This window comes from Pan paniscus, chromosome 15, assembly GCF_029289425.2.
Source record: "Pan paniscus chromosome 15, NHGRI_mPanPan1-v2.0_pri, whole genome shotgun sequence".
NCBI lineage: Eukaryota > Metazoa > Chordata > Mammalia > Primates > Hominidae > Pan > Pan paniscus.
Genome location: NC_073264.2, coordinates 25,018,444 through 25,043,997, shown reverse-complemented (window position 1 = coordinate 25,043,997; position 25,554 = coordinate 25,018,444). Strand labels below are relative to the sequence as shown.

The 25,554-nt window shown below is 44.8% G+C and overlaps 1 long non-coding RNA gene across 1 annotated transcript in view; it reads right to left on the bottom strand.

Annotated features, from left to right (window-relative positions):
* Positions 1-25,065, bottom strand: part of LOC100977394 (uncharacterized) — a 44,592-nt gene extending 19,527 nt beyond the window's left edge. Inside the window, exon 1 of the long non-coding RNA XR_008620819.1 lies at positions 23,597-25,065. This is a non-coding gene — a long non-coding RNA (uncharacterized LOC100977394). The remainder of the gene's footprint in view (positions 1-23,596) is intronic.
* Between the last annotated feature and the right edge of the window lie 489 nt (positions 25,066-25,554).

Here is a 25,554-nt window from a genome sequence, read left to right as displayed (position 1 = left end):
AGGGAGGAGGACAAGTAAGGGAATGTTTCAGCAAAGCCCCAGCCTTAGCCTGGTCCCAAAGGTCAGTTCTGGAGTGTAAACTACACCTCACAGTTTGCCCAGATTTCAGACAATGGAACTAGGCTTTTACCTAGTTCAGATAAAGGCTGCCCCTGCTTCTCTTGATGTGCAGAAGCTGTGGGAGATGATTAAACGGGTCACAGGGGCTCTGGTGCAACCTCAATGGGCCCCTTACACTGGGTTTTGTCTCACTCATAACTTAACCTAATCCTAAAAAGTACCAAAAACATTTCTGGCAGAGGGGAGAGTATAAATAAAGTGCACAGAACCTGAAGGAACAAGAGGCTGTATGAAAGTATTGGAAAGGAAGAGGATAGGAAAGAAAGAAATAGGAAACAAATTTGGAAAACCAAACTGTAGTCACTGGGACTTGATATGGTTTGGCTGTGTTCCCACCCAAAACTCATCCTGAATTGTAGCTCCCCACATCTCCCTTCTGCACTGCCCTAGCAGAGGCTCTCCATGAGGGCCCTGCCCCTGCAGCAAACTTCTGCCTGGACATCCAGACATTTCCATACACAGCAGTCGGGGCCTGGAAATGTAGGGTTGAAGCCCCCACACAAAGTCCCCACTGGGGCACTGCCTAGTGGAGCACCATCCTCCAGAACCTAGAATGGTAGATCCACCAACAGCTTGCACCATGCACCTGGAAAAGCCGCAGACACTCAACACCAGCCCATAAAAGCAGCCAGGAGGGACTTTGTACCTTGCAAAACCACAGGAGTAGAATGATATGGTTTGGCTATGTCCCCATACTGTTCTCATGATAGTGAATAAGTCTCACGAGATCTGATGTTTTCATAAGGGGCTTCCCCTTTTGCATGGCTCTCTCTCTCTTGCCTGCCACCATGTAAGAAGTCCCTTTGCTCTTCCTTGGTCTTCTGCCATGATTGTGAGGCCTCCCCAGCCATATGGAACTGTGAGTCCATTAAACCTCTTTTTCTTTATAAGTCACCCAGTCTTGGGTATGTTTTATCAGCAGCGTGAAAATGAACTAATACAGAACTATATAAAATTTTGAATTTCTGGCTAATGCATAAACAAAGGGAAACCAAAAGGACTTTGAATCTGATGATTCAGAAGATTAATCTGGCAACTATGTGTGAGAGGAATTGGAATGAAACTTGTGTGGGGTAATACCCATTATGAGGTCATATCTATAATCTAGGCAAGAGGTAATGGTGGCACAACCCCAGGTGATGGTGCTGGGAAGGGAACGTAGAGAATAGTTGCGAAGTCTTACAGAGAAAGATCTGGTCTTTCTAAATGCTTTGACATGAGAGAAAAGAGACAGAGAGGATCCAAACATGAAGCCAGGGACAATGGTGGCATTGCCAACAGAAATAGGTAACAGAGGAGAAGAAACAAGCTTGATAGAAAATATGAATTCTACCTATTGACATGGTGACTTTGAGATGAAGGGAAGCCTTCTAAATGGAGTTGTCAAGAAGGCAGTTAGAAATGCAAGACTGATAACAGAAGTCAAGCATGGAGCCATGGATGTGTGCATTGTCTACAGAGATGTGATAGAAGCCATGGCTGTGGATAGGATTACTAAGGGAGGGAGGGCAGAGACAGAAGAGGAAAAGGCCAGTATAAGATACTTGCAAGTTGTGCTGTTTGCCTGTTGCCTCTTTGGCCCATGCCACCCTCCCCTGTGGTGTGAGGGCCAAGGGACTGCCAACAGCCTTTCCCAGACTCTCTCTTGCCAGCTGGCTTCCTATTCAATTCTGCTACTAAGAGGCACTGAGACGTGGCTGAAGGACATAGGGTGAGAGAAGGGTTTTCCTCCTGTTTCCAGCTCCTGTCAATGTCCCTCCAGGAGGACTCTAGCCTAGGGCTTGGCAAACTTTTTCTGTAAAGAGCTGGATATTAAGTAATTTAAGCTTTGCAGGCCATATGGTCTCTGTTATAACTCCTCAACTCTGCCATTGTACGGCAAGAGCAGACATAAACAATATATAAATGAATAAGGATGACCGCATTGCAATAAAACTTTATTCATGGACACTGGAGTTTGAGTGTTTTATAATTTTCATGTGCCATGAGATATATCTTCCTTTTCGGTTTTATTTTCAGCCATTTTTAAAATATGAAGAATATTCTTTTTTTGTTTGCTTGTTTTTTGAGATGAACTCTTGCTCTGTCACCCAGTCTGGAGTGCAGTGGCGCAATCTCGTCTCACTGCAACCTCTGCCTCCCGGGTTCAAGCAACACTCCTGCCTCAGCTTCCCAAGTAGCTGGGACTACAAGTGTGCACCACCATGACTGGCTAATTTTTTTTTTTTTTTTTTTTTTGTATTTTTAGTAGAAACAGGATTTTGCCACGTTGGCCAGACCGGTCTCGAATTCCTGACCTCAGACCATCCACCCACCTCGGCCTCCCAAAGTGCTGGGATTACAGGCGTGAGCCCCGTGCCTGGCCAAAATGTGAAGAACATTCTTAGCTCATGGGCCATGGAGAAACAGGTGGCAGCTGGATTTGGCCTATGGGCAATAGGTTGCCCGTGCTAGCTCCCAATTCTTCAGACACTCCTGGCAGCAGGTGAACTGCACCTCCTGGAGATACCAGCGCCCCAGAGGCTCAACCCCATCACAATGCATCCTCATTCTGTGGTCTGAACATGGGCCAGGCAAGGCTGAGCCTGGAGGCTCTGGTGGCCCCACTTCTTCTCTTCTGTCCCTCCAGCCCTGAGAAGGAACTCCTGTAGTTACCATATCTGGTCACTGCAGCATCTCCATTTGCCCTTCCAACCCTCCAACACTGGAGTAGTCAATTCCCTGAATACATCCCTTCTGTAAGAAATGCCTTGCATGGAATCGTTTTCCTGCTTGGACTCTGACTGACACAGAAATCCTTCCATTTTAGGGAGGGGAGGAAGAAAAGGAAGCCAAAAGGGAGAAGTCAAAGACTGAAGAGGCAAATTAGGAGTGTCCCCACACTGAAGGGAAAAGAAGCTCAGGAAGAAGGTCCTGGAGAGCAGCAGTTGCCACTGCTGAGAGGTGAAGAGGATGCCTGCAAAGAGGGTGATGAGCTGAGGAACTTCCAGAAGTCATCCTCAGGGGGTGGCAGGGGCCCGGGAGCTGGAGGCAGACAAGACGCAGCCTCCTCTTGTGAGAGTTTGTGAGAGGCAGGGTCTGAGGCGGTCCCTTGTGATGCAGGAGAGAAGCATGGAGATGGCTCTGCCCGTGTCAGGACTGTCAATCCTCCCAGTTGGCAAACACATGGAACCCGGGGGTAGCCACCTTCCCTCCTGACTCTCTCCCTCCCTACACTGCACTCTCCTGGCCCTGCCTCTGATTACAGAACACACCTGGGCACTGGCTGAAGTTCCCTGCTCCTGCAGATATTCTTGTGGGTAAGCAAGCACAGGTGAATTACCAGGGATGCCCCTCCAAGAGCTGTCTTGTGAGCACAGAGGATTGTGGGTGTTTTAAACGTCTTCATGACATTAATTAATCCAGCAAATATTTATTCACCACCACCTGTGTGCTAGGCACTACTCTAGGTGGTATTGATACAGCAGTGAGTTAAAAAAAAATGCCTTCATGGTGCTTATATTCTTGTGGGAGAGGCAGGTAATAAACAAGTAGACATAAAAATGGCAGGTGCTCAGAAGTGCTCTGAAGAAAAATACAACAAGGTGAGGGGGACAGGGAGTGCAGGATGTGAGTGATTTTTTTCTCTGGCCCGTATCAGGATGGCCTCTCTCAAGAGTTGACAAGTGAGCAGAGGCTTAAATAAGTGAGAGTGAAGAATGTTCCAGGCAGTGGGAAAAACCAAGGCAGAAGCAGGAGGTAGGAGAGTGTTTGGCATAGTTCGAGGGACAGCAAGGAGGCTTAGTGTACCTGGAGTAAATAGGCTGAAAGAGAGGGATAGGAACTAACTCAGAGAGGGTTAGGCTTTGAGTCACGAAGAGGACTTAGCTGTTACTCTGAGCAGTGGGTTTGAACACAGAAGTGACATCTAATTTTCATGTAAAAGATTGACCATGACAACTATGGGGAGAAGAAACTGCAAGATGACCCCTCCATTCTCAGAATGATGTTGCTCTTCTAAAAATAGAGCTAGAAAGTCATATCCCACAAGTGTAGGTTGGTGCTCAAGTGGCTGAGTACAAGAATAATAGAAGAAAAGCTGTGAGTCAGAGTCGGCCACAACCTAAACATGAATTAGGAGTGTCATGCCACAGGGAAAACTCAAAAGCCAGACAACCCTGGGATGTGTTGGTATAGCCATGGGACACGCAAAGACTGGGACACTGACTTTGTGCGTGTTCAGCATAAATGGGCTTCCTGCCATGCCTTCTGTTTGTGATGCTTCCCACCTGTCCCGCAGTCTAGGCTGTACACAGGCCTGTCTCCCTCCACAAGCACTTCCTCCCAGTGTTTTTCCTTCCTTCTGTCTGTGTCTTTTGTGCTGTCATTCGGTCAGCAACTACCATGTATAAAACTTAATGAGCAGTGCCATGGGAGAGTCTCTGATAAGTGCTTGGAGCCCAAATTCTTTGTTAATTGTGTCTAGACAGCTATGTCTGCTGTTGGCACAAATCTCTCTTGTTGGCCCCTTCAAGTTTATCCTCTAACTGTGGGCTTTTCTCCACCTCTTACAATTGTACTCTTGGTGGATTTTCCTATTTATGAAGCTCTATTGGAATATATGCCCTGCCAGAGAAAAGATCTTCTCTACTGTCAAGAATCACTGGTTTCAGTTGGGTCAGGACTGACAACCTAGCCTCTGTGTGTAGACAAGTGAAGACAATCAGGGCTAGGGTTGGCAGAATTGTGCAGGGAGTCAATGTGTCATCTTTAACACCTGTACATTCACCTCTAAGCAGGGCCCTTTTTTTTCTGGCAAGCTAAGGCCCTATGTGAATCAATGCAAGGCTTAAGCTTGAAGTACCTACAGCCAATCCCTGTCCCCTTTCCTGACAGGTAATGGCATCCAGAAAGAATGAAACCTTGAAGCAGGAGACATTGGGTGGCTGAGTCAGGGTGTGGGACTTGAGCCAGTTTCCACTCTGCAAAGATCGTGGAACAAGCACCCTCTCCATCTTCCCCAGCCTGGAGATGCCAGCCATGAGGACTCAAAGGGGTCTCTGGCCTGGCATTCAGCCTCCTACTCCAGAGCCCCAGGGAGAGTACTGGGGACTGGAAGCACCAAGCCAAAGGCTCTGAGAGGCCACAGTGCTTGGGGATTGAGGCTCTGAGCCCAGAAACTTTGCCAGAGAGTCACAGAGTAGCTCCATAACCACCAACTCCCTGGAGCTAGAGGAAAGGAATGAAGGGAGGCCAGGTCCAAGAACTCCTAGACCAGTCCTGGTGGTGCACATCCTCAGGTACTTTCCCACGTAATTATCTTAACAACCTGTGAGGTATTATCAGAGGTGTTTGAAACAGAGCAATTCCATCTTGAATAGGGGCTGGGTAAAATAAGGCTGGGACCTACTGGGGTGCATTCCCAGGAGGTTAAGGCATTCTTAGTGACAGAATGACATAGAAGTTCAGCACAAGATACAGGTCACAAAGACCTTGCTGATAAAACGGGATGCACTAAAGAAGCCAGCCAGGCCAGGCGCAGTGGCTCACACCTCTAATCCCAGTACTCTGGGAGGCCGAGGCGGATGGATCACCTGAGGTCAGGAGTTTGAGATCAGCCTGGCCAACATGGTGAAACCGTATCTCTACTAAAAATACAAAAATTAGCCGGGCATGGTGGTGCACACCTGTAATCCCAGGTACTCGGGTGGCTGGGGCGGGAGAATCGCTTGAACCCAGAAGGCAGAGGTTGCAGTGGGCCAAGATCGTGCCATTGCACTCCAGCCTGGGTGACACAAGCAAAACTCCATCTCAAAAAAAAAAAAAAAGAAGCCAGCCAAAACCAACCAAAACCAAGATAGCAATGAGAGTGACCTCTAGTTGTCCTCACTGCTTATACGCTAATTATAATGCATTAGCTGCCAAAAGACACCCCCACCAGCCCCGTGACAGTTTACAAATGCCATGGCCATGTAGGAAGTTACCCTGTATGGTCTAAAATGGGGAGGAACCCTCAGTTTTGGGAATTCCCCACCCCTTTCCCAGAAAACTCATGAATAAATGAATAATCCACCCCTAGTTTAGCATATAATCAAGAAATAACCATAAAAATGCTCAACCAGCAGCCCAAGCCACTGATCTGCCTAAGGAGTAGCCATTCTTTATTCCTTTACTTTCTTAATAAACTGTTTTGTTTTGTTTTGTTTTTTTGAGACAGAGTTTCACTCTTGTCACCCAAGCTGGAGTGCAATGGCGTGATCTCAGCTCACTACAACCTCCGCCCCGCATGTTCAAGCGATTCTCCTGCCTCAGCCTCCTGAGTAGCTGGGGTTACAGGTGCGCACCACCACCCCCGGCTAATTTTTTTTGTATTTTTAGTAGAGACGCGGTTTCACCATGTTGATCAGGCTGGTCTCTAACTCCTGACCTCGTGATCCACCCGCCTCGGCCTCCCAAAATGCTGGGATTACAGGCCTGAGCCACCACACCCGGCACATGACACCCTTTTTAACGGTAAGAAAAACTGAGTTTCAGTGAGGTTGCACAACATTCCCAAAGACACACAAGCTACAACCTGGCAGGGTCCTCCTGACTCCAGAGCCTGCTCAGATGTCCCGGAAAGAGCCCCCCAGGAGCCTCATTAGGGGCCCCAGTGGCCTGTGAAGAACTGGTGGATAAACTCAGACCTAACACCAAAGCTGTGTCTAGAGAGGAAACTGCAGTCTAGAGAAGATAGGTTACTGGCCTAAGAAACCACAAATTTCACCTTTGCTTCCTCTCCATCAGGTACCCCAGGCCTTCTGACTTTCCCACCCTAAAGCCCATCAGATCCCAAACCTATTTGACATGGTTTCTTTTTTTTCTTTTCTTTTAATAAAAACATTATGAACCTCTAAATCTACTTTAAGACATGGTATCCAATTAGCATAAATGCATTCCAAAGGGTGGGTGGGTGGGTCCAGCCCAGATGGGCTTCCAGATGGGCCTCTTTCCTCTAACTGCTGGTCCTTTGGGCACCCCTCCCACCAATACCTCCCTTCCCTTCTGACCGAATTCCGCTTTCCAGAGCCTGGCTCAAGTCAGGAACAGTCCTCTGGTCCCAGCACAGTTCTGCAGAGCTCCTGCACCCCACCTACCCTCCCCTGCCGGCCTCCTCCCTGCCCACTGTGGCCATTTGGCTACAGTAGCTTGAGCTTTGAATTTCAGGACAAATCTAGAAAACCAGGGATCGAATACCTAGGCTCTGGCAACCCAGTGGGGTCTCAGGTGGGGCTAGCAGCCCCCAATGTTACGTGACAGCCTGTAGCTTTTTAGTCATCACTGTCAGGCTTTGCATAGCACTGGGAATGGGTCCCTGCCCTCTAGGGCCTAGGGGTCGGGTGCGGGCAGAACAACCACAGATAAGACAATGTAAGAAACTCCTGAGATGCAGAGGAACCAAGTCCTGTGGGATTCCAAAGGGGAGAGCCACTAGTTCTGCTGGGAGAGTGGGAAAGAGGGGTACTCACAGGTAAGCTCACGGAGACGAGAGCACAGGAGTCAGATCTGAACGAGGGCAAGGACCAGAGGGCCCTGGTGCGTCATCATTCAAGGCAAAAATGGTCAGAAGTCTTTCCAAAGTTGTTCAGGGTCTCCTGCAGAGGGTTTGGGGCCCATCCTACCGCTGCCAACCCCTCAACCATCCTTCCTGTCCACAGCCTGAGGTCACCACGGTCACTGATGTCTGAAGGCCAGAAATAGAAATGAGTCACTTGGCTTTCTAATGTGCTTTATCTAATGTTTGCTTTATTAAAGATGAAACAGTGGCCTTTTGCAGTGGGAGCCTCACTAGGCACCTGAGCTGCTGCATGTGGTGTCTGGGTCTCAGTATTCATGTAATGCCTGCATGTTCTTTCTGCTATAAAACAGGGTCACACTACCTCTTCAGTTCAGCCCCAAGACTTTGCTCTGTCAGGGGAGGGGTGCCGGGATCACCACTAAATATTAGTGCAGTTAAAGTTACCCTACTCTTCTTTTCCTGTAGCTTATCATCAAGGAGACACAGTAGTGGTTGAAGGTGAAGGGAAGCCCACCTCCAAGAATGCGAGTATGACCTTAGACATGCACCCCAGAGGAAAGAATGCCCACAGTCACTCTGAACGTATTCAGGACAGCTCCTGTGCCAGCATAAGCAGAGTGCTGGTCAAGCAGGAAGAGACCTGTCAATACCAGTGAGCAGGAGGTCAGTACAAAAGAGGTCTGGCTGTTGATGTCAGGGACCCACAAGCAAGAGCCTCAGTCATCATGTGATCTGGAGCATGAAGCCACAAGGTCAGATTCAGTGGCACAAAAGAGCCCCAGGATCATCTCAAGACCAGCAGCCACATGGCCTTGAAGCCAAACTATCAAATTACTCCTGTAGGCTCCTTCCATCCACTGGGTAGGAGCAGGATGCCCCCTGAGAATCAAGGACAGAGGAGATGGTAGAATGGTGTCATTAGGAAGACATTCCTGACAGGGTAACAGAGTGTCTTAGTCTGTCCTGTCTGCTATAACCAAGTATCACAGATTGGGTGGCCTACAAACAACAGAAATTTGTTTCTTACAGTTCTGGAGGCTGGAAGTCCAAGATCAAGTTGCCAGCAGACTCTGTGCCTGGTGAGAGCACACTTCCTGGTTCACAGATGGCACCTTCTCATTATGTCCTCCATGGTAGAAGAGGCAAGGCAGCTCTCTGGGATGGCTACACTCTTATCCCTAATCACCTCCCAAGCCCCACCTCCTAATACCACCAGGAGATTGGAGATGAGGTTTTAACATATGAATCTGAGGCGGACACATTCAGACCATAGCACACAGCCATACAGAAAAAGAGCTGGGTGGCTGGGGCAAGTCTTCCCAGGAGGAGAGAAAGCTACAGGTATGATTAGAGTGAAGAGAGGGAGGCTGGCTGCATGCTTCACCCAGTTCATCTCCCACCAAGGACAGGGTTTGGGGGAATCTACAAAGAAAAGTTTGTAATGAGGCAACATGTGCAGTGGTTTAAAAAACATAGATTTTAGGGGGAAAACGAACATGACCCTACACTTCGCAGCTGTATGGCCAAGGGTAGTATTCCTCAAAATGTGGCCTTTGGTCCAGTAGCATCAGCCTAACCTGGGAACTTGCTGGAAAGGAAAATTCTGGATCCCCACCCCAGACTATGGAATCACACTCTGGGGGTGAGGTCCCACACACTGTTTTAACAAGCTGTGCCACTAATTTCATTGTATGCTAAAGTTTGAGAGCCATTTACCGTAGACATAGTTACCAACCTCTGTAACCCACAGTGTTCTCATCTGTAAAATGGGTTTACATGTAAAATGGGCTCAAATATAAATAGTGCTTACCTCATAGGTTATTTTGAGAATTAAATGAGATACTGCAAGTACAGAACTTAGCACAAGGCTTGGTTCATAGTAAGCCTTCAGTGAATGCCAGTTATTATCACCATTATCTCCCACCTAATCTGCAAACCAAAAAGAATCCACAGCCTAGTGGTGCCCTCTTCCTGAGTTATCTGGTCAGTGTCATCTGTCAAGTACCCATAGCATTGACAAAAAGACATGAGGCACATCTCCCTCCCATGCAGTGAGAGAGGGAGAGCTGAGAACTTCTGGGAGGTGCCCTGGTTCAGGCCCCCACTCCAGAGCTACCAGGTGTGTGAAGCATGACCTGCCAGGTGTGACGCCTCCTTTATATCTCCCACACAAGGGAACAGGGCACATACTGGCTGCTCAGTCCTCACTGAAGAGTGAAATCAACCTCAACTTCTCCATGTTCCATGTAATGATGAGCCTTTACCACCACCTATTCCAGGGTTGTTGGAAAGCTATGTAGTCAAAGAACCGATTGGAAAGGTTGATGTGCTTATGCAGAGATTTCATTAGGGAAGTGTAAGGCTAAGGGTTAACCTCATGGTGTGAACACCCTTACATTTATACAAGGGCAAATGCGGGTCAAGGGCTGTTCGAGTATAAACAGCAGGAACCGAGTTCATGGTAGCCTTGTCTAGAAGAAGGCATCACACAAAGGCAAAGGGAGGAAAGGGGTGGGGCCTCTGCTGGCCCCATGGGGCAAAAGATGAAGCTTCTTTACCTGAAAATGGATTTCATAGATCCTGAAATCTCCTGCGTTTATTTTTGGCACACATCATTCTGAATGGTTGTTCCCATTTTTCTTCAAATATGTTGCTTTAAAAATATGTTTTTCAATTTTTCTATTTTCTATTTTCATCAGAGAGAGTCAACTAGATGTTAATATGTCTTTAACATCTGCTATTTAATAAGGACTTTCCTTATTTCCTATTTCATAAGGAAGTTCTGTGCAAAGTAAACAGCTCAGCTATAAGAAGTAAAATTCCTGCTGGGTGCGGTGGCTCACTCCTGTAATCTCAGCACTTTGGGAGGCCGAGGCAGGCAGATCACCTGAGGTCAGGAGTTCAAGATCAGCCTGGCCAACATGGTGAAATCTCATCTCTACTAAAAAAACACAAAAATTAGCCAGGCGTGGTGGCGGGTGCCTGTAATAACAGCTACTTTGGAGGCTGAGGCAGGAGAATCACTTGAACCAGGAGGCAGAGGTTGCAGTGAGCTGAGATTGTGCCACTGCAATCCAGGCTGGGCAACATCAAAAAAAAAAAAAAAAAAAAAAGCCGGGCGCAGTGGCTCATGCCTGTAATCCCAGCACTTTGGGAGGCCGAGGCGAGCAGATCACCTGAGGTCGGCCGTTCAAGACCAGCCTGACCAACATGGAGAAACCCCGTCTCTACTAAAAATACAAAAATGAGCCAGGCATGGAGGCACATGCCTGTAATCCCAGCTACTCAGGAGGCTGAGGCAGAAGAATCACTTGAACCTGGGAGACAGAGGTTGCAGTAAGCTGAGGTTACGCCATTGCACTCCAGCCTGGGCAACAAGAGTGAAGCTCCAGCTCAAAAAAAAAAAAAAAGTAAAATTCCACCCTGGAAAACAAGATGGTTGAACCACTGAGTTCAGAGTAAGCATCAGAAACTAAGAATTCTAGACTTCTGATTCCAAAATGGCAATAAAGAAGCAAGTTGGGCTGGGCGTGGTGGCTCATGCCTGTAATCCCAGCACTTTGGGAGGCCGAGGCAGGTGGATCACCTGAGGCTGGGAGTTTGAGGCCAGCCTGGCCAACATGGTGAAACCCCATCTCTACTAAAAATACAAAAAATTAGCCAGGCGTGGTGGCATGAGCCTGTAATGCCAGCTACTCGGAAGGTTGAGACATGAGAATTGCTTGAACCCAGGAGAAGGAGATTGCAGTGAGCTGAGATTACGCTACTGCACTCCAGCCTGGGCAATAGAGTGATAGTCTCAAAAAAGAAACAAACAAACAAATGAAGCAAGCTGGCTTCACTCCCTCTCCATAGAAAACTAGTAACCAACATACAGCACCAAGATTATCACTAGCAATATCCCAGAAGTCCAGAACTCAAATATAAAGATGAGACAGTTTCTGGGGCCACAATAAAAGGGAAAAAGCTCCAAGCAGATGGTAAGAGAATCAGACTTCCAAATCCACAATGCCCCTGCCCCCAATCTGTCCAGCACCAAGCATATGGAAAATTTCCCCTGACTCACAGTTTCTACACTGAAAAAAAAAAGTGAGATTGAGGTGGACAACCAGCTTCCCCACTATCCTGGGTTCCCGGGCAGGAGATCTGTTCCTGCCTCAACCCAGGGTAAGCGCTGGAAGTCCCTAAAGGGAGAAATATCTCAGAGACAAAGTGGACAGGTGGTACTAGCATCCCCAGACACAGAAACTCTGCTCTGTAACTCAGCCAAAGGAGATGTCAAATAAGAGCAGCTGTTCAGCAGCACCACACCATAGGAAGTTCATTCCACAAGTCCCTAGGCGTGAACCTTTAGGCAGCCTTCCTACACTATACTACCTTTGGGACCTCCCCCATTCTTGACAGGCACACTCTGTTTACTAAAACTGAGGCAAACCTGGGCTTAAGGCACCATTTAGTGCCAAAAAGGAGGCGGCGACTTAGCAGGGAAAAAAGAAGTAAGAAAATCAACAGGTAAATTACAAAGAATTCCTAAGCAAACATTGCGTAAAAAACAAAACAATGAGGGATAAAATACCTTCAAGAGGAAAAAAAAGGCAGACTGAGAAAACTGGAATAAGTAATGAATCCTTAAATGCCGAAACATAGACATACATCCATAAGAAACAACAGCAAACTGAGAATCATGACCTCAAATGGACAAAGCAAGGAACCAGCAACTGACCCTAATGAGACAGCAATGTTTGAACTCTATGGCCAAGAATTCAAAATATCAGTTTTAAGGAAACTCAATAATCACCAGGATAACACAGAACAATTCAGAACTTTTTTCTTTTCTTCTCTAATCCATTATGACTGGTAACAATTCAGAAATGTATCACAGAAATTTTACAAGAGTTTGAAATAATAAAAATCAAATAAATCTTGAAACTGAGAAATACATTTGCTAAACTGAAAAATTCAATAGAGGCTCTCAAAAGCTGAATGAATCAAGGAGAGGAAAGAATCTGTGAGCTCGAAGACAGGTTATTTGAAACTACAGTCAGAGGACGAAAAGAAAAAAGAGTGAAAAGGAACAAAGATCACCTATAAGATACAGAAAATTGTCCAGGCACAGTGGCTCATGCCTGTAATCCCAGCACTTTGGGAGGCCCAGGGAGGTACATTGCTTGAGCTCAGGAGTTCAAGGCCAGCTTAGGCAACATGGTGAAATCCCCATCTCTACAAAAAATTTTAAAAATTAGGTGGGCATGATGGCCTGTACAGTAGTCCCACCTACTTGGGAGGCTGAGGTGGGAGGATCACTTGAGCCCAGAAGGTCAAGGCTGCAGTGAGCCAAGTGCCACTGCACTCCAGCTTGTGTGACAAAGTGAGAGCCTGTTCCAAAAAAAAAAAAAAGATATAGAAAATTACCTCAAAAGACCAACCAAATCTAAAAATTATTGGTGTTCAAGAGGGAGTTGAGTAAGAACAAGGGGTAGAAAGCTTATTCAAAAAAATAATGACAGAAAACTTTCCAAAACTTGGGAAAGAGATAAATACTGAGGTACAAAAAAGTCAGAGAACACTAAAGAGATTCAACTCAAACAGGACTACTCCAAGGCATATAAGAATAAAACTCTGAAAGAACGAGGGCAAAGAGAGGATCCTAAAAGCAGCAAGAGAAAAGAAGTAAATAACATATAAAGGAACTCCAATTCATCTGGCAACAGACTTCCAAAACAGAAACCATATAGGCCAGAAGGGAGTGGCACAACATTTTTAAAGTGCCAAAAGAAAAAAACCTCCCATCCAAGAGTACTGTATCCAGCAAAGCTACCCTTCAAATATGAAAGAGAGATAGCCTTTCCCCCCCAAAAAAAGGGTGAAAGGGTGAGAGAATTCACCTCTTAACTTTTTCTTCTCATTTCTTTTAAGGGACCAGACCTACCTTACAAGAAATGCTAAAGGGAGTTCTTCATTTGAAAGAAGAAACACTAATGTGAAGAAAATTTGTTAAGGTATAAAACCCACTGGGAAAATTAAGTACATAGACAAACCCAAAACACTAATACTGTAAATGTGGTGTGCTACCCACTCATAACTCTAATATGAAGCCCGAAAGACAAGTCTATCAAAAACAATAATACCTACAGCAACCTGTTAAGAGACAGGCATTATAGGCCGGGCGTGGTGGCTCATGCCTGTAATCCCAGCACTGTGGGAGGCAGAGGCGGGTGGATCACCTGAGGTCGGGAGTTCGAGACCATCCTGACCAACATGGAGAAACCCCGTCTCTACTAAAAGTACAAAAATTAGCTGGGCATGGTGGCACATGCCTGTAATCCCAGCTACTCAGGAGGCTGACATGGGAGAATCGCTTGAACCTGGGAGGCGGAGGTTGCGTTAAGCCAAGATCCTGCCATTGCACTCCAGCCTGGGCAGCAAGAGTGAAACTCCATCTCAAATAAAAAAAAAAAAAAAAGAGAGAGAGAGAGACAAGCATTATAAAAATGTATAAATTGAAACAATACAAAGTCAAAATGTGGGAGGTATGGAGTTAAAGTGTAGAGTTTTGTGTGCGTGTCTGTTTGTATTCTTTTCTTTGTGATCTAAGATAAGTTAGCATCCTTTTAAAATAACTTGTTATATCTATAAGATGTTTTTTGTAAGCCTCACATTAACCACAATACAAAAACCTGTAATAGATTCACTAAAGAGAAAAAGCAATGAATTAAAACATACTGGCCGGGCGCAGTGGCTCACGCCTGTAATTCCAGCACTTCGGGAGGCCGAGGCAGGTGGATCACCTGAGGTCGGGAGTTCAAGGCCAGCCTGGCCAACATGGTGAAACCCCGTCTCTACTAAAAATACAAAAAATTAGCCAGGCATGGTGGCATGAGCCTGTAATCCCAGCTACTCAGGAGGCTGAGGTGGGAGGATTGCTTGAACCCAGGAGATGGAGGTTGCAGTGAGCCAAGATCACACCACTGCACTCCAGCCTGGGCAACAGAGCGAGACTCTGTCTCAAAAAAAAAAAAATACTACAAGAGAAAAATCACTTAACCACAAAGGAAGACAGTAAGAAAGCAAGAAGAGAGGAGTTATAAAACAAACAGAAAGCAAGCAACAAAATGGTAGTAGTAAGTCCTTACTTAATAATAAAGCTGAATGTAAATGGACTCCGTTATCCAATTAAAAGGCATACAGTGGCTGAATGGATAAAGAAAAAGATCCAACTATATGCTTCCACAAGAAACCCACTTCACCAATAAAGCCATAGACTGAAAGTGAAAGTGTGGAAAAGAATATTCCATGCAACTGGAAACCAAAAAAGGGCAGGAGTAGCTACAATCATATCAGATAAAAGAGACTACAAATCAAAGACTGTTTAAAAAGATAAAGAGGGTCACTATATAGTGATAAAGGGGTCAGTTCAGCAAGAGAATATAACAATTATAAATATCAGGTCAAGTGCAGTAGCTCACGCCTGTAATCTCAGCACTTTGGGAGGCTGAGGTGGGCAGATAACTTGAGATCAGGAGTTCGAGATCAGCCTGGCCAACATGGTGAAACTCCGTCTCTACTAAAAATACAAAATTAGTTGGATGTGGTGGCGTATGCCTGTAATCCCAGCTACTCGTGGGGCTGAGGCAGGAGAATCACTTGAATTCGGGAGGCAGAGGTTGCAGTGAGCCAAGGTCACGCCATTGCACTCCAGCCTGGGCAACAAGTGTGAAACTCCGCCTCAAAAAAAAAAATGATAAATATCTATGCAGCCACCAATGGAGCTCCCCCAGGTATATAAAGCAAACATTAATAGATCTGAAAGGACAGATAGACTTCAATACAAAAATAGTAGGGGACTTCAACATCTCATTCTCAGTAAGGGACAGATCATCCAGACAGGAAATGAACAAAGAAATATCAGAATTAAACTATACACTAGATCAAATAGACCTAACTGACATTTAAAGAACATTTTGGCCAGGTGCAGTGGCTCACATCTGTAATACCAACACTTTGGGAAGCTGAAGCAGGAGGTTCACTTGAGCGCAGGAGTTCAAGACTAGCGTGAGCAACACAGCAAGACCCTATCTCTACAAAATATTTTTTAAAGAACATTTTACCCAACTGCTGCAGAATACACATTATTTTGACCAGTACATGAAACATTCTCCAAGATAGACCATACCTTATGCCACAAAACAAGTCTTAACAAACTCAAAACAGTAGAAATCGTATCAAATATCCTTTCTGACCACAATGGAATAAAACTAGAAATCAATAACAAGAGGAACCTCAGAAAATACACAAACACAAAGAAATTAAACATGCTCCTAAACAGTCAATGGTCAGTGAAGAAATTAAGAAAGACATTTAAAAATTCTTGAAACAAATGCAAATGGAAATACAATATACCAAAATCTATGGGACACAGCAAATGCAGTGCTAAGAGGGAATTTTATAGCAAAAAACACCAATATCAAAAAGTAGAAAGACTTGGCCAGGGATGATGACTCATACCCCTAATCTCAGCACTTCGAGAGGCTGAGGCAGGAGGATCACTTGAGGCCAGGAGTTTGAGACCAGCCTGGGCAACATAGCAAGACCACATCTCTACAAAAACTAAAAAAATTAGTTGGGTATGGTGGTGCGCACCTATAGTTCTTAGGAGGCTGAGACAGGAGGATTTCTTGAGTCCAGAAATCTGAGGCTGCAGTGAGCTATGGCCATGCCACTTCACTCCAGCCTGGGTGACAGAGCAAGACCCTGTCTCAAAAATATATATATATATATATATAGAGAGAGAGAGAGAGAGAGAGAGAGAGAGAGAGAGAGAGAGAGACTTGAAATAAATAACATAATGATACACTTCAAGGAACTGGAAAAGCAGGAACAAATCAAACCCAAAATTAATAGAAGGAAAGAAATAATAAAGATCAGAGTGAGCCAGGCGTGGTGGCTCATGCCTGTAATTCCAGCACTTTGGGAGGCCAAGGCAGGTGGATCACGAGGTCAGGAGTTCAAGACCAGCTTGGCCAATATGGTAAAACCCCATCTCTACTAAAAATACAAAAATTAGCTGGGCGTGGTGGCACATTCCTGTAGTTCTGGCTGTTAGGGAGGCTGAGGCAGGAGAATTGCTTGAACCCAGGAGGCGGAGGTTGCAGTGAGCTGAGATCACGCCACCACTGCACTCCAGCCTGAGTGACAGAGCAAGACTCTGTCTCAAAAAGAAAGAAAGAAAGAAAGAAAATCAGAGTGGAAATAAAAGAATTGAGACTAAAAAACAATACAGAAGATTGAAAAAGTTAAAAGTTGATTTTTTGAAAGAATAAATAAAATCAACAAACCTTTAGCTAGACTAAGAAAAAAAGAAGTAAGACCCAAACAAATAAAATCAGAAATAAAAAAGGATACATAACAACTGAGACCCTAGGACTACAAAGAATTAGCCAGGTGCAGTGGCTCATGCCTATAATCCCAGTACTTTGAGAGGCTGAGGTGGGAGGATTGCTACAGCTCAGGAGTTTGAGACCAGCCTGGGCAACATGGCAAGACTCTATAACTACAAAAAATGTAAAAATTAGCCATGTGTGGTGGCATGGACCTATAGTCCCAGCTACTCAGGAGGCTCAGGCAAGAGGATGGCTTGAGCCAGGGAGGTTGAGGCTGCCGTGAGCCATAATTGCACCGCTGCACACTAGCGTGGGCTACAGAGAGAGACTCTGTCTCAAAACAAAACAACAACAAAAAAAGACTACAAAGAATCATTAGAGACTATTATGAACAACTATTAATATACACCAACAAATTGACAAATCTAGAGGAAATGGATAAATTCTCGGACACATAGAATCTAGAATCTACCAAGATTGAACCATGAAGAAGTAGAAAATATTGACAAACCAATAACAAGTTGGAGATGAAAGCCATAATAAAAAGTTTCCTGTCAAAGAAAAGCCCAAGATCCAATGGCTTCACTGCTAAATTCTACTAAATGTTTAAAGAATTATTACCAATTCTACTAAAACTCTTCAAAACAATTGACAAGAAGGGAATACTTCCAAACTCATTCTATGAGGTTAGTATTACCCTGATATCAAAATCAAACAAGGACATAACAAAAAAGGAAAACTACAGGCCAATACCACTGGTGAACATAGATGCAAAAGTCCTCAATGAAATACTAGCAAACTGAATTCAACAACACATTAAAAAAATCATTTCCCATGATCAAGCGGGGTTCATCTCAAGGATACAAGGATGGCTCAACGTACCCAAATTAATAAATGCGATACATCAATTAACAGAACCAAGAACAAAAACCATATGATCATTTCAGTAGATGCTGAAAAAGTATTTGATAAAATTCAACATCCCTTTATGATTTAAAAAAAAAAAAAACCCTCAACAGGCCAGGGAAGATGGCTCACCCCTGTAATCCTAGCACTTTAGGAGGCCCACGCCAGCAGATCGCTTGAGCTCATGAGTTCGAGACCAGCTTGGGCAACACAGAGAAACCCCATCTACATAAAATACAAAAAAAGTTAGCCAGGCATGGTGGTGAACACGCACCTGTAATCCCAGCTACTCAGGAGACTGAGATGGGAGGATGACTTGAACCTGGGAGGCTGAGGTTGCAGTGAGCCCACTACACTCCAGCCTGGGCAATAGAAACAGACCTTGTCTCAAAAAATAAACAAACAAACAAACTCAACATACTGGATATAGAGAAAACACACTTCAGAATAATAAAGATCATGTATGACAAACCCACAGTTAACATGCTACTGAGTAGGGGGAAATTGAAAGCCTCTTTTTTTTTTTGAGACAGAGTCGCCCAGGCTGGAGTGTGCAGTGGTGCGATCTCGGCTCATCGCAACATCTGCCTCCCAGTTCAAGCAATCCTCCCACCTCAGCCTCCCGAGTAGCTAGAATTACAGGCATGCACCACCACACCTGGCTAATTTTTTTTCTTTTATTTTTAGTAGAGACAGGGTTTCACCATGTTGGCCAGGCTGGTATCGAAGTCCTGACCTCAAGTGATCTGCCTGCCTTGGCCTCCCAAAGTGCTGGGATTACAGGCGTGAGCTACCACACCCAGCCTCCTCTAAGATCTGTAGTAAGACAAGGATGCCCACTTTCACCACTTTTACTCAACATAACACTGGAAGTCCTGGCCAGAGCAATTAGGCAAGAGAAACAATTAAAGGGCATCCAAGTTGGAAAGGAAGGTGTCAAATTAGCCTCGTTCACAGACAACATTATCTTAGACTTAGAAAAATCTAAAGATTCCACCAAAAAACTCTTAGAACTGCCAAATTCAGTAAAGTTGCAGGATACAATTAACATTAAAAAAATCAGTAGCATTTATATACACCAACAGCCAACAATCTGAAGAAGAAATCCAAAAGCAATCCCATTTACAATAGCTACAAAGAATATAAAATACCCAGGAATCGGCTGGGCATGGTGGCTCATGCCTGTAATCCCAGCACTTTGGGAGGCTGAGGGTGGATCACAAGGTCAGGAGTTCAAGACCAGCCTGACCAACATGGTGAAACCCTGTCTCTACTAAAAATACAAAAATTAGCCAGGTGTGGTGGCACGCGCCTGTAATCCCAGCTACTCAGGAGGCTGAGGCAGGCGAATCTCTTGAACCCGGGAGGAGGAGGTTGCAGTGAGTGGAGATCATGCCACTGCACTCCAGCCTGGGCAACAGAGTGGAATCCATCTCAAGAAAAAAAAAATACCTAGGAATCAATCTAACCAAAGAAGTGAAAGATCTACACAAGCAAAACCATAAAACACTGATGAAAAGAATTGAAGAGGATGCAAAAATATGGAAAGATGTTTCATACTCATAGACTGGAAAAATTAATATTGTTAAAATGACAATTCTACCCAAAGCAATTTACAGATTAAGTGCAATCCTCATCAAAATACCAATGACATTCTTCACAGAGATAGAAAAAAAAATCCTAAAATTTATTTGGAACTACACAAGACTCTGAATGGCCAAAGCTATCCTGAACAAAAAGAACAAAGCTGGAGCTATCATACTACCAGACGTCCAAATACACTACAAAGCTATAGTAATCAAATCAGCATAGTACTGGTACAAAAACACACAGACCAATGGAACAGGATAGAGAACTCAGATATAAATCCACACATTTACAGACAACTCATTTTCAACAAAATCATCAAGAATATACAATGGGAAAAGGACAAACTGTTCCATAAATGGTGCTGGGGGAAATTGATAACTATAGGCAGAAATATGAAATTAGACCCCTATCTCTCACCACATACAAAAATTGATCAAAATGGATTAAAGACTTAAATCTAAGACCTGAAACTATGAAACTACTAGAAGAAAGCATTGGGGAAATGCTCCAGGACATTGGCATGGGCAAAGGTTTCTTGAGTAAGACTTCAAAAGCATAGACAACCAAAGCAAAAATAGATAGGATTACAACAAGCTAAGAAGCTTTGCATAGCAAAGGAAACAGTCAACAAAGTGAAGAGACAACCCACGGAATGGAAGAAAATATTTGCAAACTATCCATCTGACAAGAGATTAATAATGAGAATACATAAGGAGCTCAAACAACTCAATAGGAAAACAAACAAAACTAATAATCCAATTTAAAAATGAGCAAAAGATCTGAATAGATATTTCTCAAAAAGATGACATGCAAGTGGCCAACAGGTACATGAAAAAATGCTTAGCATCACTAATCACCAGGGAAATGCAAATCAAAATCACAATAAGATGTCATCTAACCCCAATTAAAATGGCTTTTACCAAAACAATAGAGAATAACAAATGCAGCCAGGTGCAGTGGTTCATGCCTGTAATCCCAGTATTTGGGAGGCCTAGGCAGGTGGATCACATGAGGCCGGGAGTTTGAGACCAGCCATGACCAAATGGCAAAACCCCGCCTCTACCAAAAATACAAAAAGTAGCTGGGCATGGTGGTGCATGTCTGTAATCTCAGCTACTCGGGAGGCTGAGGCACAAGAATTGCTTGAACCCAGGAGGCATAGGTTGCAGTGAGCCAAGATCGTGCCACTGCACTCTGGCCTGGGCAACAGAACAAGACTTTTTCTCAACAACAACAAAAAAGAATAACAAATGCTAGCGAAGATGTAGAGAAAGGAGAATCTTTGTGCACTGTTGGTAGGAATGTAAATTATTAGTACAGCTACTATGGAAACAAGATGAAGTTTCTACAAAAAACTAAAAATTTGACCAGGTGTGGTGGCTCATGCCTATAATCCCAGCACTTTGGGAGGCTGAGGTGGGCAGATCACCTGAGGTCGGGAGTTCGAGACCAGCCTGACCAACATGGAGAAACCCTGTTTCTACTAAAAATACAAAATTAGCTGGGTGTGGTGGTGAGTGCCTGTAATCCCAGCTACTCGGGAGGCTGAGGCAGGAGAATTGCTTGAATGTGGGAGGCAGAGGTTGCGGTGAGCCAAGATCGTGCCATTGCAACAAGAGCAAAACTCCGTCTCAAATTAAAAAAAAAAAAAAAATTAAAAATTAGAACTACCATATGACCCAGCAATTTCACTACTGGGTATGTACCTAAAAGAAAAGAAATCAATAAATTGAAAAGATATTACACTCCCATGTTTTTTGCAGCACTATTCACAGTAGCCATAATATGAAATCAACCTAAGTGTCCATCAGTGAATGAATGGATAAGGAACATGTGGTATATATACACAATGGAATATTATTCAACCATAAAAAAGAATAAAATCCTCTCATTTTCAGCAACATAGATGGAACTGGAGATCATTGTGTTAAGTGAAATGAGCCAGCCACAAAAACATAAATATCACATGTTCTAACTTTTTTGGACCTGAGGTGGGAAATTGTTTAAAATGTTCTAACTTATATGTGGAAGCTAAAAATGTGGATCTCATGAACATAGAGAGTAGATTTGTGGTAACCAGAGGCCAGGAAGGGGGTGGGGGGATGAATATATGGTTTAATAGAAGAATATACGGTTTGATAGAAGAAATAAAACCTAGTGTTTGATAGATCAGTAAAGTGACTATAGTTTATAATAATCTATTATGTATTTCAAAATAGCTCCAAGTAGGCCGGGCACAGTGGCTCATGCCTGTAATCCCAGCACTTTGGGAAGCCCAGGTGGGCAGATCACCTGAGGTTAGCAGTTCGAGACCAGCCTGACCAACATGGTCTCTACTAAAACACAGCCTCAGCCTCCCAAGTAGCTGGGATTACAGGCATGTGCCACCATGCCTTAGCCTGGCTAATTTTGTATTTTTAGCAGAGATGGGGTTTCACCATGTTGGCCAGGCTGGTCTCGAACTCTTGACCTCAGGTAATCTGCCCACCTCGGCTTCCCAAAGTGCTGGGATTACAGGCATGAGCCACTGCACCTGCCTTTTTTTTTTTTTTTTTTTTTTTGGAGAAAGAGCAACCTCAAAGTATGGGGCTTAAGTGATCCTCCCACCTCAGCCTCTGGAGTAGCTGGGACTACAGGGGCACACCACCACACCTGGCTAGCTTTTTAAATTTTTTTGGTTTTGGTTTTGGTGTTTTTTTTTTTTTTTGAGACAAAGTCTCACTAGAGTGCAATGGCACATCTCAGCTCACTGCAACCTCTGCCTCCCAGAATCAAGCGATCCTCCCACCTCAGCCTACCAAGTAGCTGGGACCTCAGCTATGCACCACTACATCCAGCTAGTTTTGGGGTTTTTTTGTAGAGATGGGGTTTTGTCATGTTCCCAGGGCTGGTCTCAAACACCTAGCTCAAGTGTTTTCTCAAATTTTTTGTAGAGATGGGATCTCACTATGTTGCCCAGGCTGGTCTCAAATTCCTGGCCTCGAGCAATCCTTCCACCTTCGTCTCCCAAAGTGCTGGGATGACAGGAATGAGCCACTGTGCCCAGCCTTAGTTTATGTACAAATATAAATCATTACTGTGAGATAAAATGAAGCACTAGTATGGGATTTAGTAATGCTCAGGTTTTTTCTGCATATCTGATGTCCTGGACAACTCTGGCCTTGACCCTCAGCCTCGCCAAGCCCCCAGCTCCTCTTTTTGCTGTAGAGCAAGGCTGCATTGCTCTGAGAGTCTCGTGAGTCCTAACCGCACATCCCACCCACACTTGCACAAGAGTTAATACTTAGATCAAGTTGTAGCAAAATAAGACTTGACTTTGCTTTATTAAGACTAAAATAAGCAAAATAAGCAGTACCCCAGCAGAAAGTAACCTGGCTGGTTGCTACATTTTGGGTATCTTGCTCATGCCACTGCTCAGGGCTCAGAGATATAGGCTCCAAGACCGCTAGCTTGAGATCAGCCTTCTTCCCTCATCCTCTGCTCCCTGGACCCAGTCATTAACAGCACGCAAGCATATGCACATCAGTATGAGGCAGGGTACCTCACTGTTTACCTAGATCCAGTACAGCCCCGATGGTTGCCCCAGGGGTTGACAGTATTGCCCACTTCCCCTTTACCAGTGCATCCCACCCCAGGGAAAATGCAGGTTCTTCTCTCAGTTTCATTGGGTGAGGAGGAAGGTCCAATCCCTTAGCCTGACTCCCAAGGCCCCCTGTTTCCAACAGCAAGCTTCTCTCTTTGCAGCCATCATAGGAAGCAAATGGGCTAAGGAGGGAGGAGGGGTACCGGAAGATGCTGGACTTTGGGGGCCATGAATCTCACAAAGCTATTGTTCTCTCCCCAGACGGGGAAAAAGGAGATGTATACCCCATTTGTCCAATTTCAGAGGGTTTACAGTCCCTAAGGCCTGTCCTTGGGCCTCTCAGTTCATGGATCTCAGGTTAAAAATCCCTGTGCCATAGTGAACCCAGTCTCACAGAGATGTGTAGAGAAACAAAGCAAAACCAAGTTATATGTCCAGGGTAGTATCTGTCAAGCAGGTTCCCTTTTCAGCAAGCCAAACCTGGGAGCAGTGAGAGGCGGGGACAGTCAGACAGCGAAGGCCAGCCATGAAGAACATTCTGGAATCATGATCTGATAAGCAGAGGGGAGCTGTGCAACCAGCCAGCAGTGGCCAGACAGAGGAAATGCAGTGTCTGGCAGCTGGCCATCTTCACCCTCTCCCACCAGCAGCATCTCTGGCCCCATCCTGACCCCTGGTGGCTGCCGGGAGATGAGGAGGAAAATCTTTTCAAGCTCCTCCCCGCTCTAAGGGCAGGGGGAAGCTCCCGGTTCCCAGCACAGATGAAAAGCTGTACCCTCCCACCTCCACCCCCACAGGCCTCAGCTGAGGTCCCCAGGAGGTGCCAGCATGTTTAGGGCACCTTCAGGAGGATTTGCTCCACTGGAGTCACCAGATGCCTACTTAATATAAGCCTAGCAATCAATCAAACAAATGTATACTGTATAAAACACTTTTCACCTATCAAGTTGGCAAAAATGTGTGTCTGTCTGTGTATCTGTGTATCTCTGTGTGTGTGTGTGTGTGTTACAACTAAAGATCAATGCAGGTCAGGGTGCAATAAGACAAGCACTTTCATGAACAATTGGTGAGGGTGTAAATTTGTACAAACTTTCTAGCAGAGATGCTGGTAAAATAAAGCCAAAATCTTTAAAAATGTTTCTATCCTGTGACTCAAAAAAAAAAAAAAAAAAAGAATCCAGCCCGAAGAAATCAATAGACTGATATAACATGATACCTGGAATTTGAAATAAATGAGGGAGGAGAAAACAAGATTGGACAAGAGTGAGAATTACTGCACCTGGGTGATAGATACATGGGGGTTCTTTATTCTATTCTGTTTACTTTGGTACATGTTTGAAATGTTCCATGATAAAACTTTTTTTTATAAAACTTTTTAAAGAAAGTATCAGAGGCCAGGCGTGGCGGCTCATGCCTGTAATCCCAACACTTTGGGAGGTCGAGGCAGGAGGACTGCTTGAGCTCAGGAGTTCGAGACCAGCCTGGGCAACATGGCAAAACCCTGTCTCTACAAAAAAAAATACAAAAAATTAGCCAGGCATCGTGGTGCACACCTGTGGTCCCAGCTACTTGATCCTGGGAGGATGAGGCTGCAGTGAAAGATAATCATGCCACTGCACTCCAGCCTGGGTGACAGAGTGAGACCCCTCAAAAAAAAGAAAGAAAGCATCAGAGATACAAAGATTTGTATACGAACATGTTAATTTTTTTTTTTTTTTTTGAAACTGAGTTTTGCTCTCATTGCCAGGCTGGAGTGCAATGGCACAATCTTGGCTCACTGTAACCTCCACCTCTCAGGTTCAAGTGATTCTCCTGCCTCAGCCTCCTGAGTAGCTGGGACTACAGGCATGTGCCACCACTCCTGGCTAATTTTGTATTTTTTTAGTAGAGATGGGGTTTCTCCATGCTGGTCAAGCTGGTCTGGAATTCCCGATCTCAGGTGATCTGCCTGCCTCGGCCTCCCAAAGTGCTGGGATTACAGGTGTGAGCCACCACACCTGGTCACTTGTTAATTTTTAATAGAAAAAAATGTAAAAGTGCTATGCTAAAATAAACAAATTATTGTGCATCCAAACACTGGAATATTATATAGCCATTTAAAAATCAAGGATGTTTTAATGACATGGAAAATGCTTACAATGTGCCTGGCTCACACCTGTAATCCCAGCACTTTGGGAGGCTGAGGTGGGCAGATCACTTGAGGTTAGGAGTTTGTAACCAGCCTGGTCAACATGGCGAAACCCTGTCTCTACTAAAAATACAAAAATTAGTCTGGGCAAGGTGGCTCACACCTGTAATCCCAGCACTTTTGGAGGCCGAGGCGGGTGGATCACCTGAGGTCAGGAGTTCAAGACCAGCCTGAACGACATGGTGAAACCCCTCCTCTACTAAAAATACAAAATTAGCCAGGCGTGGTGGTGCCCACCTGTAACCCCAGC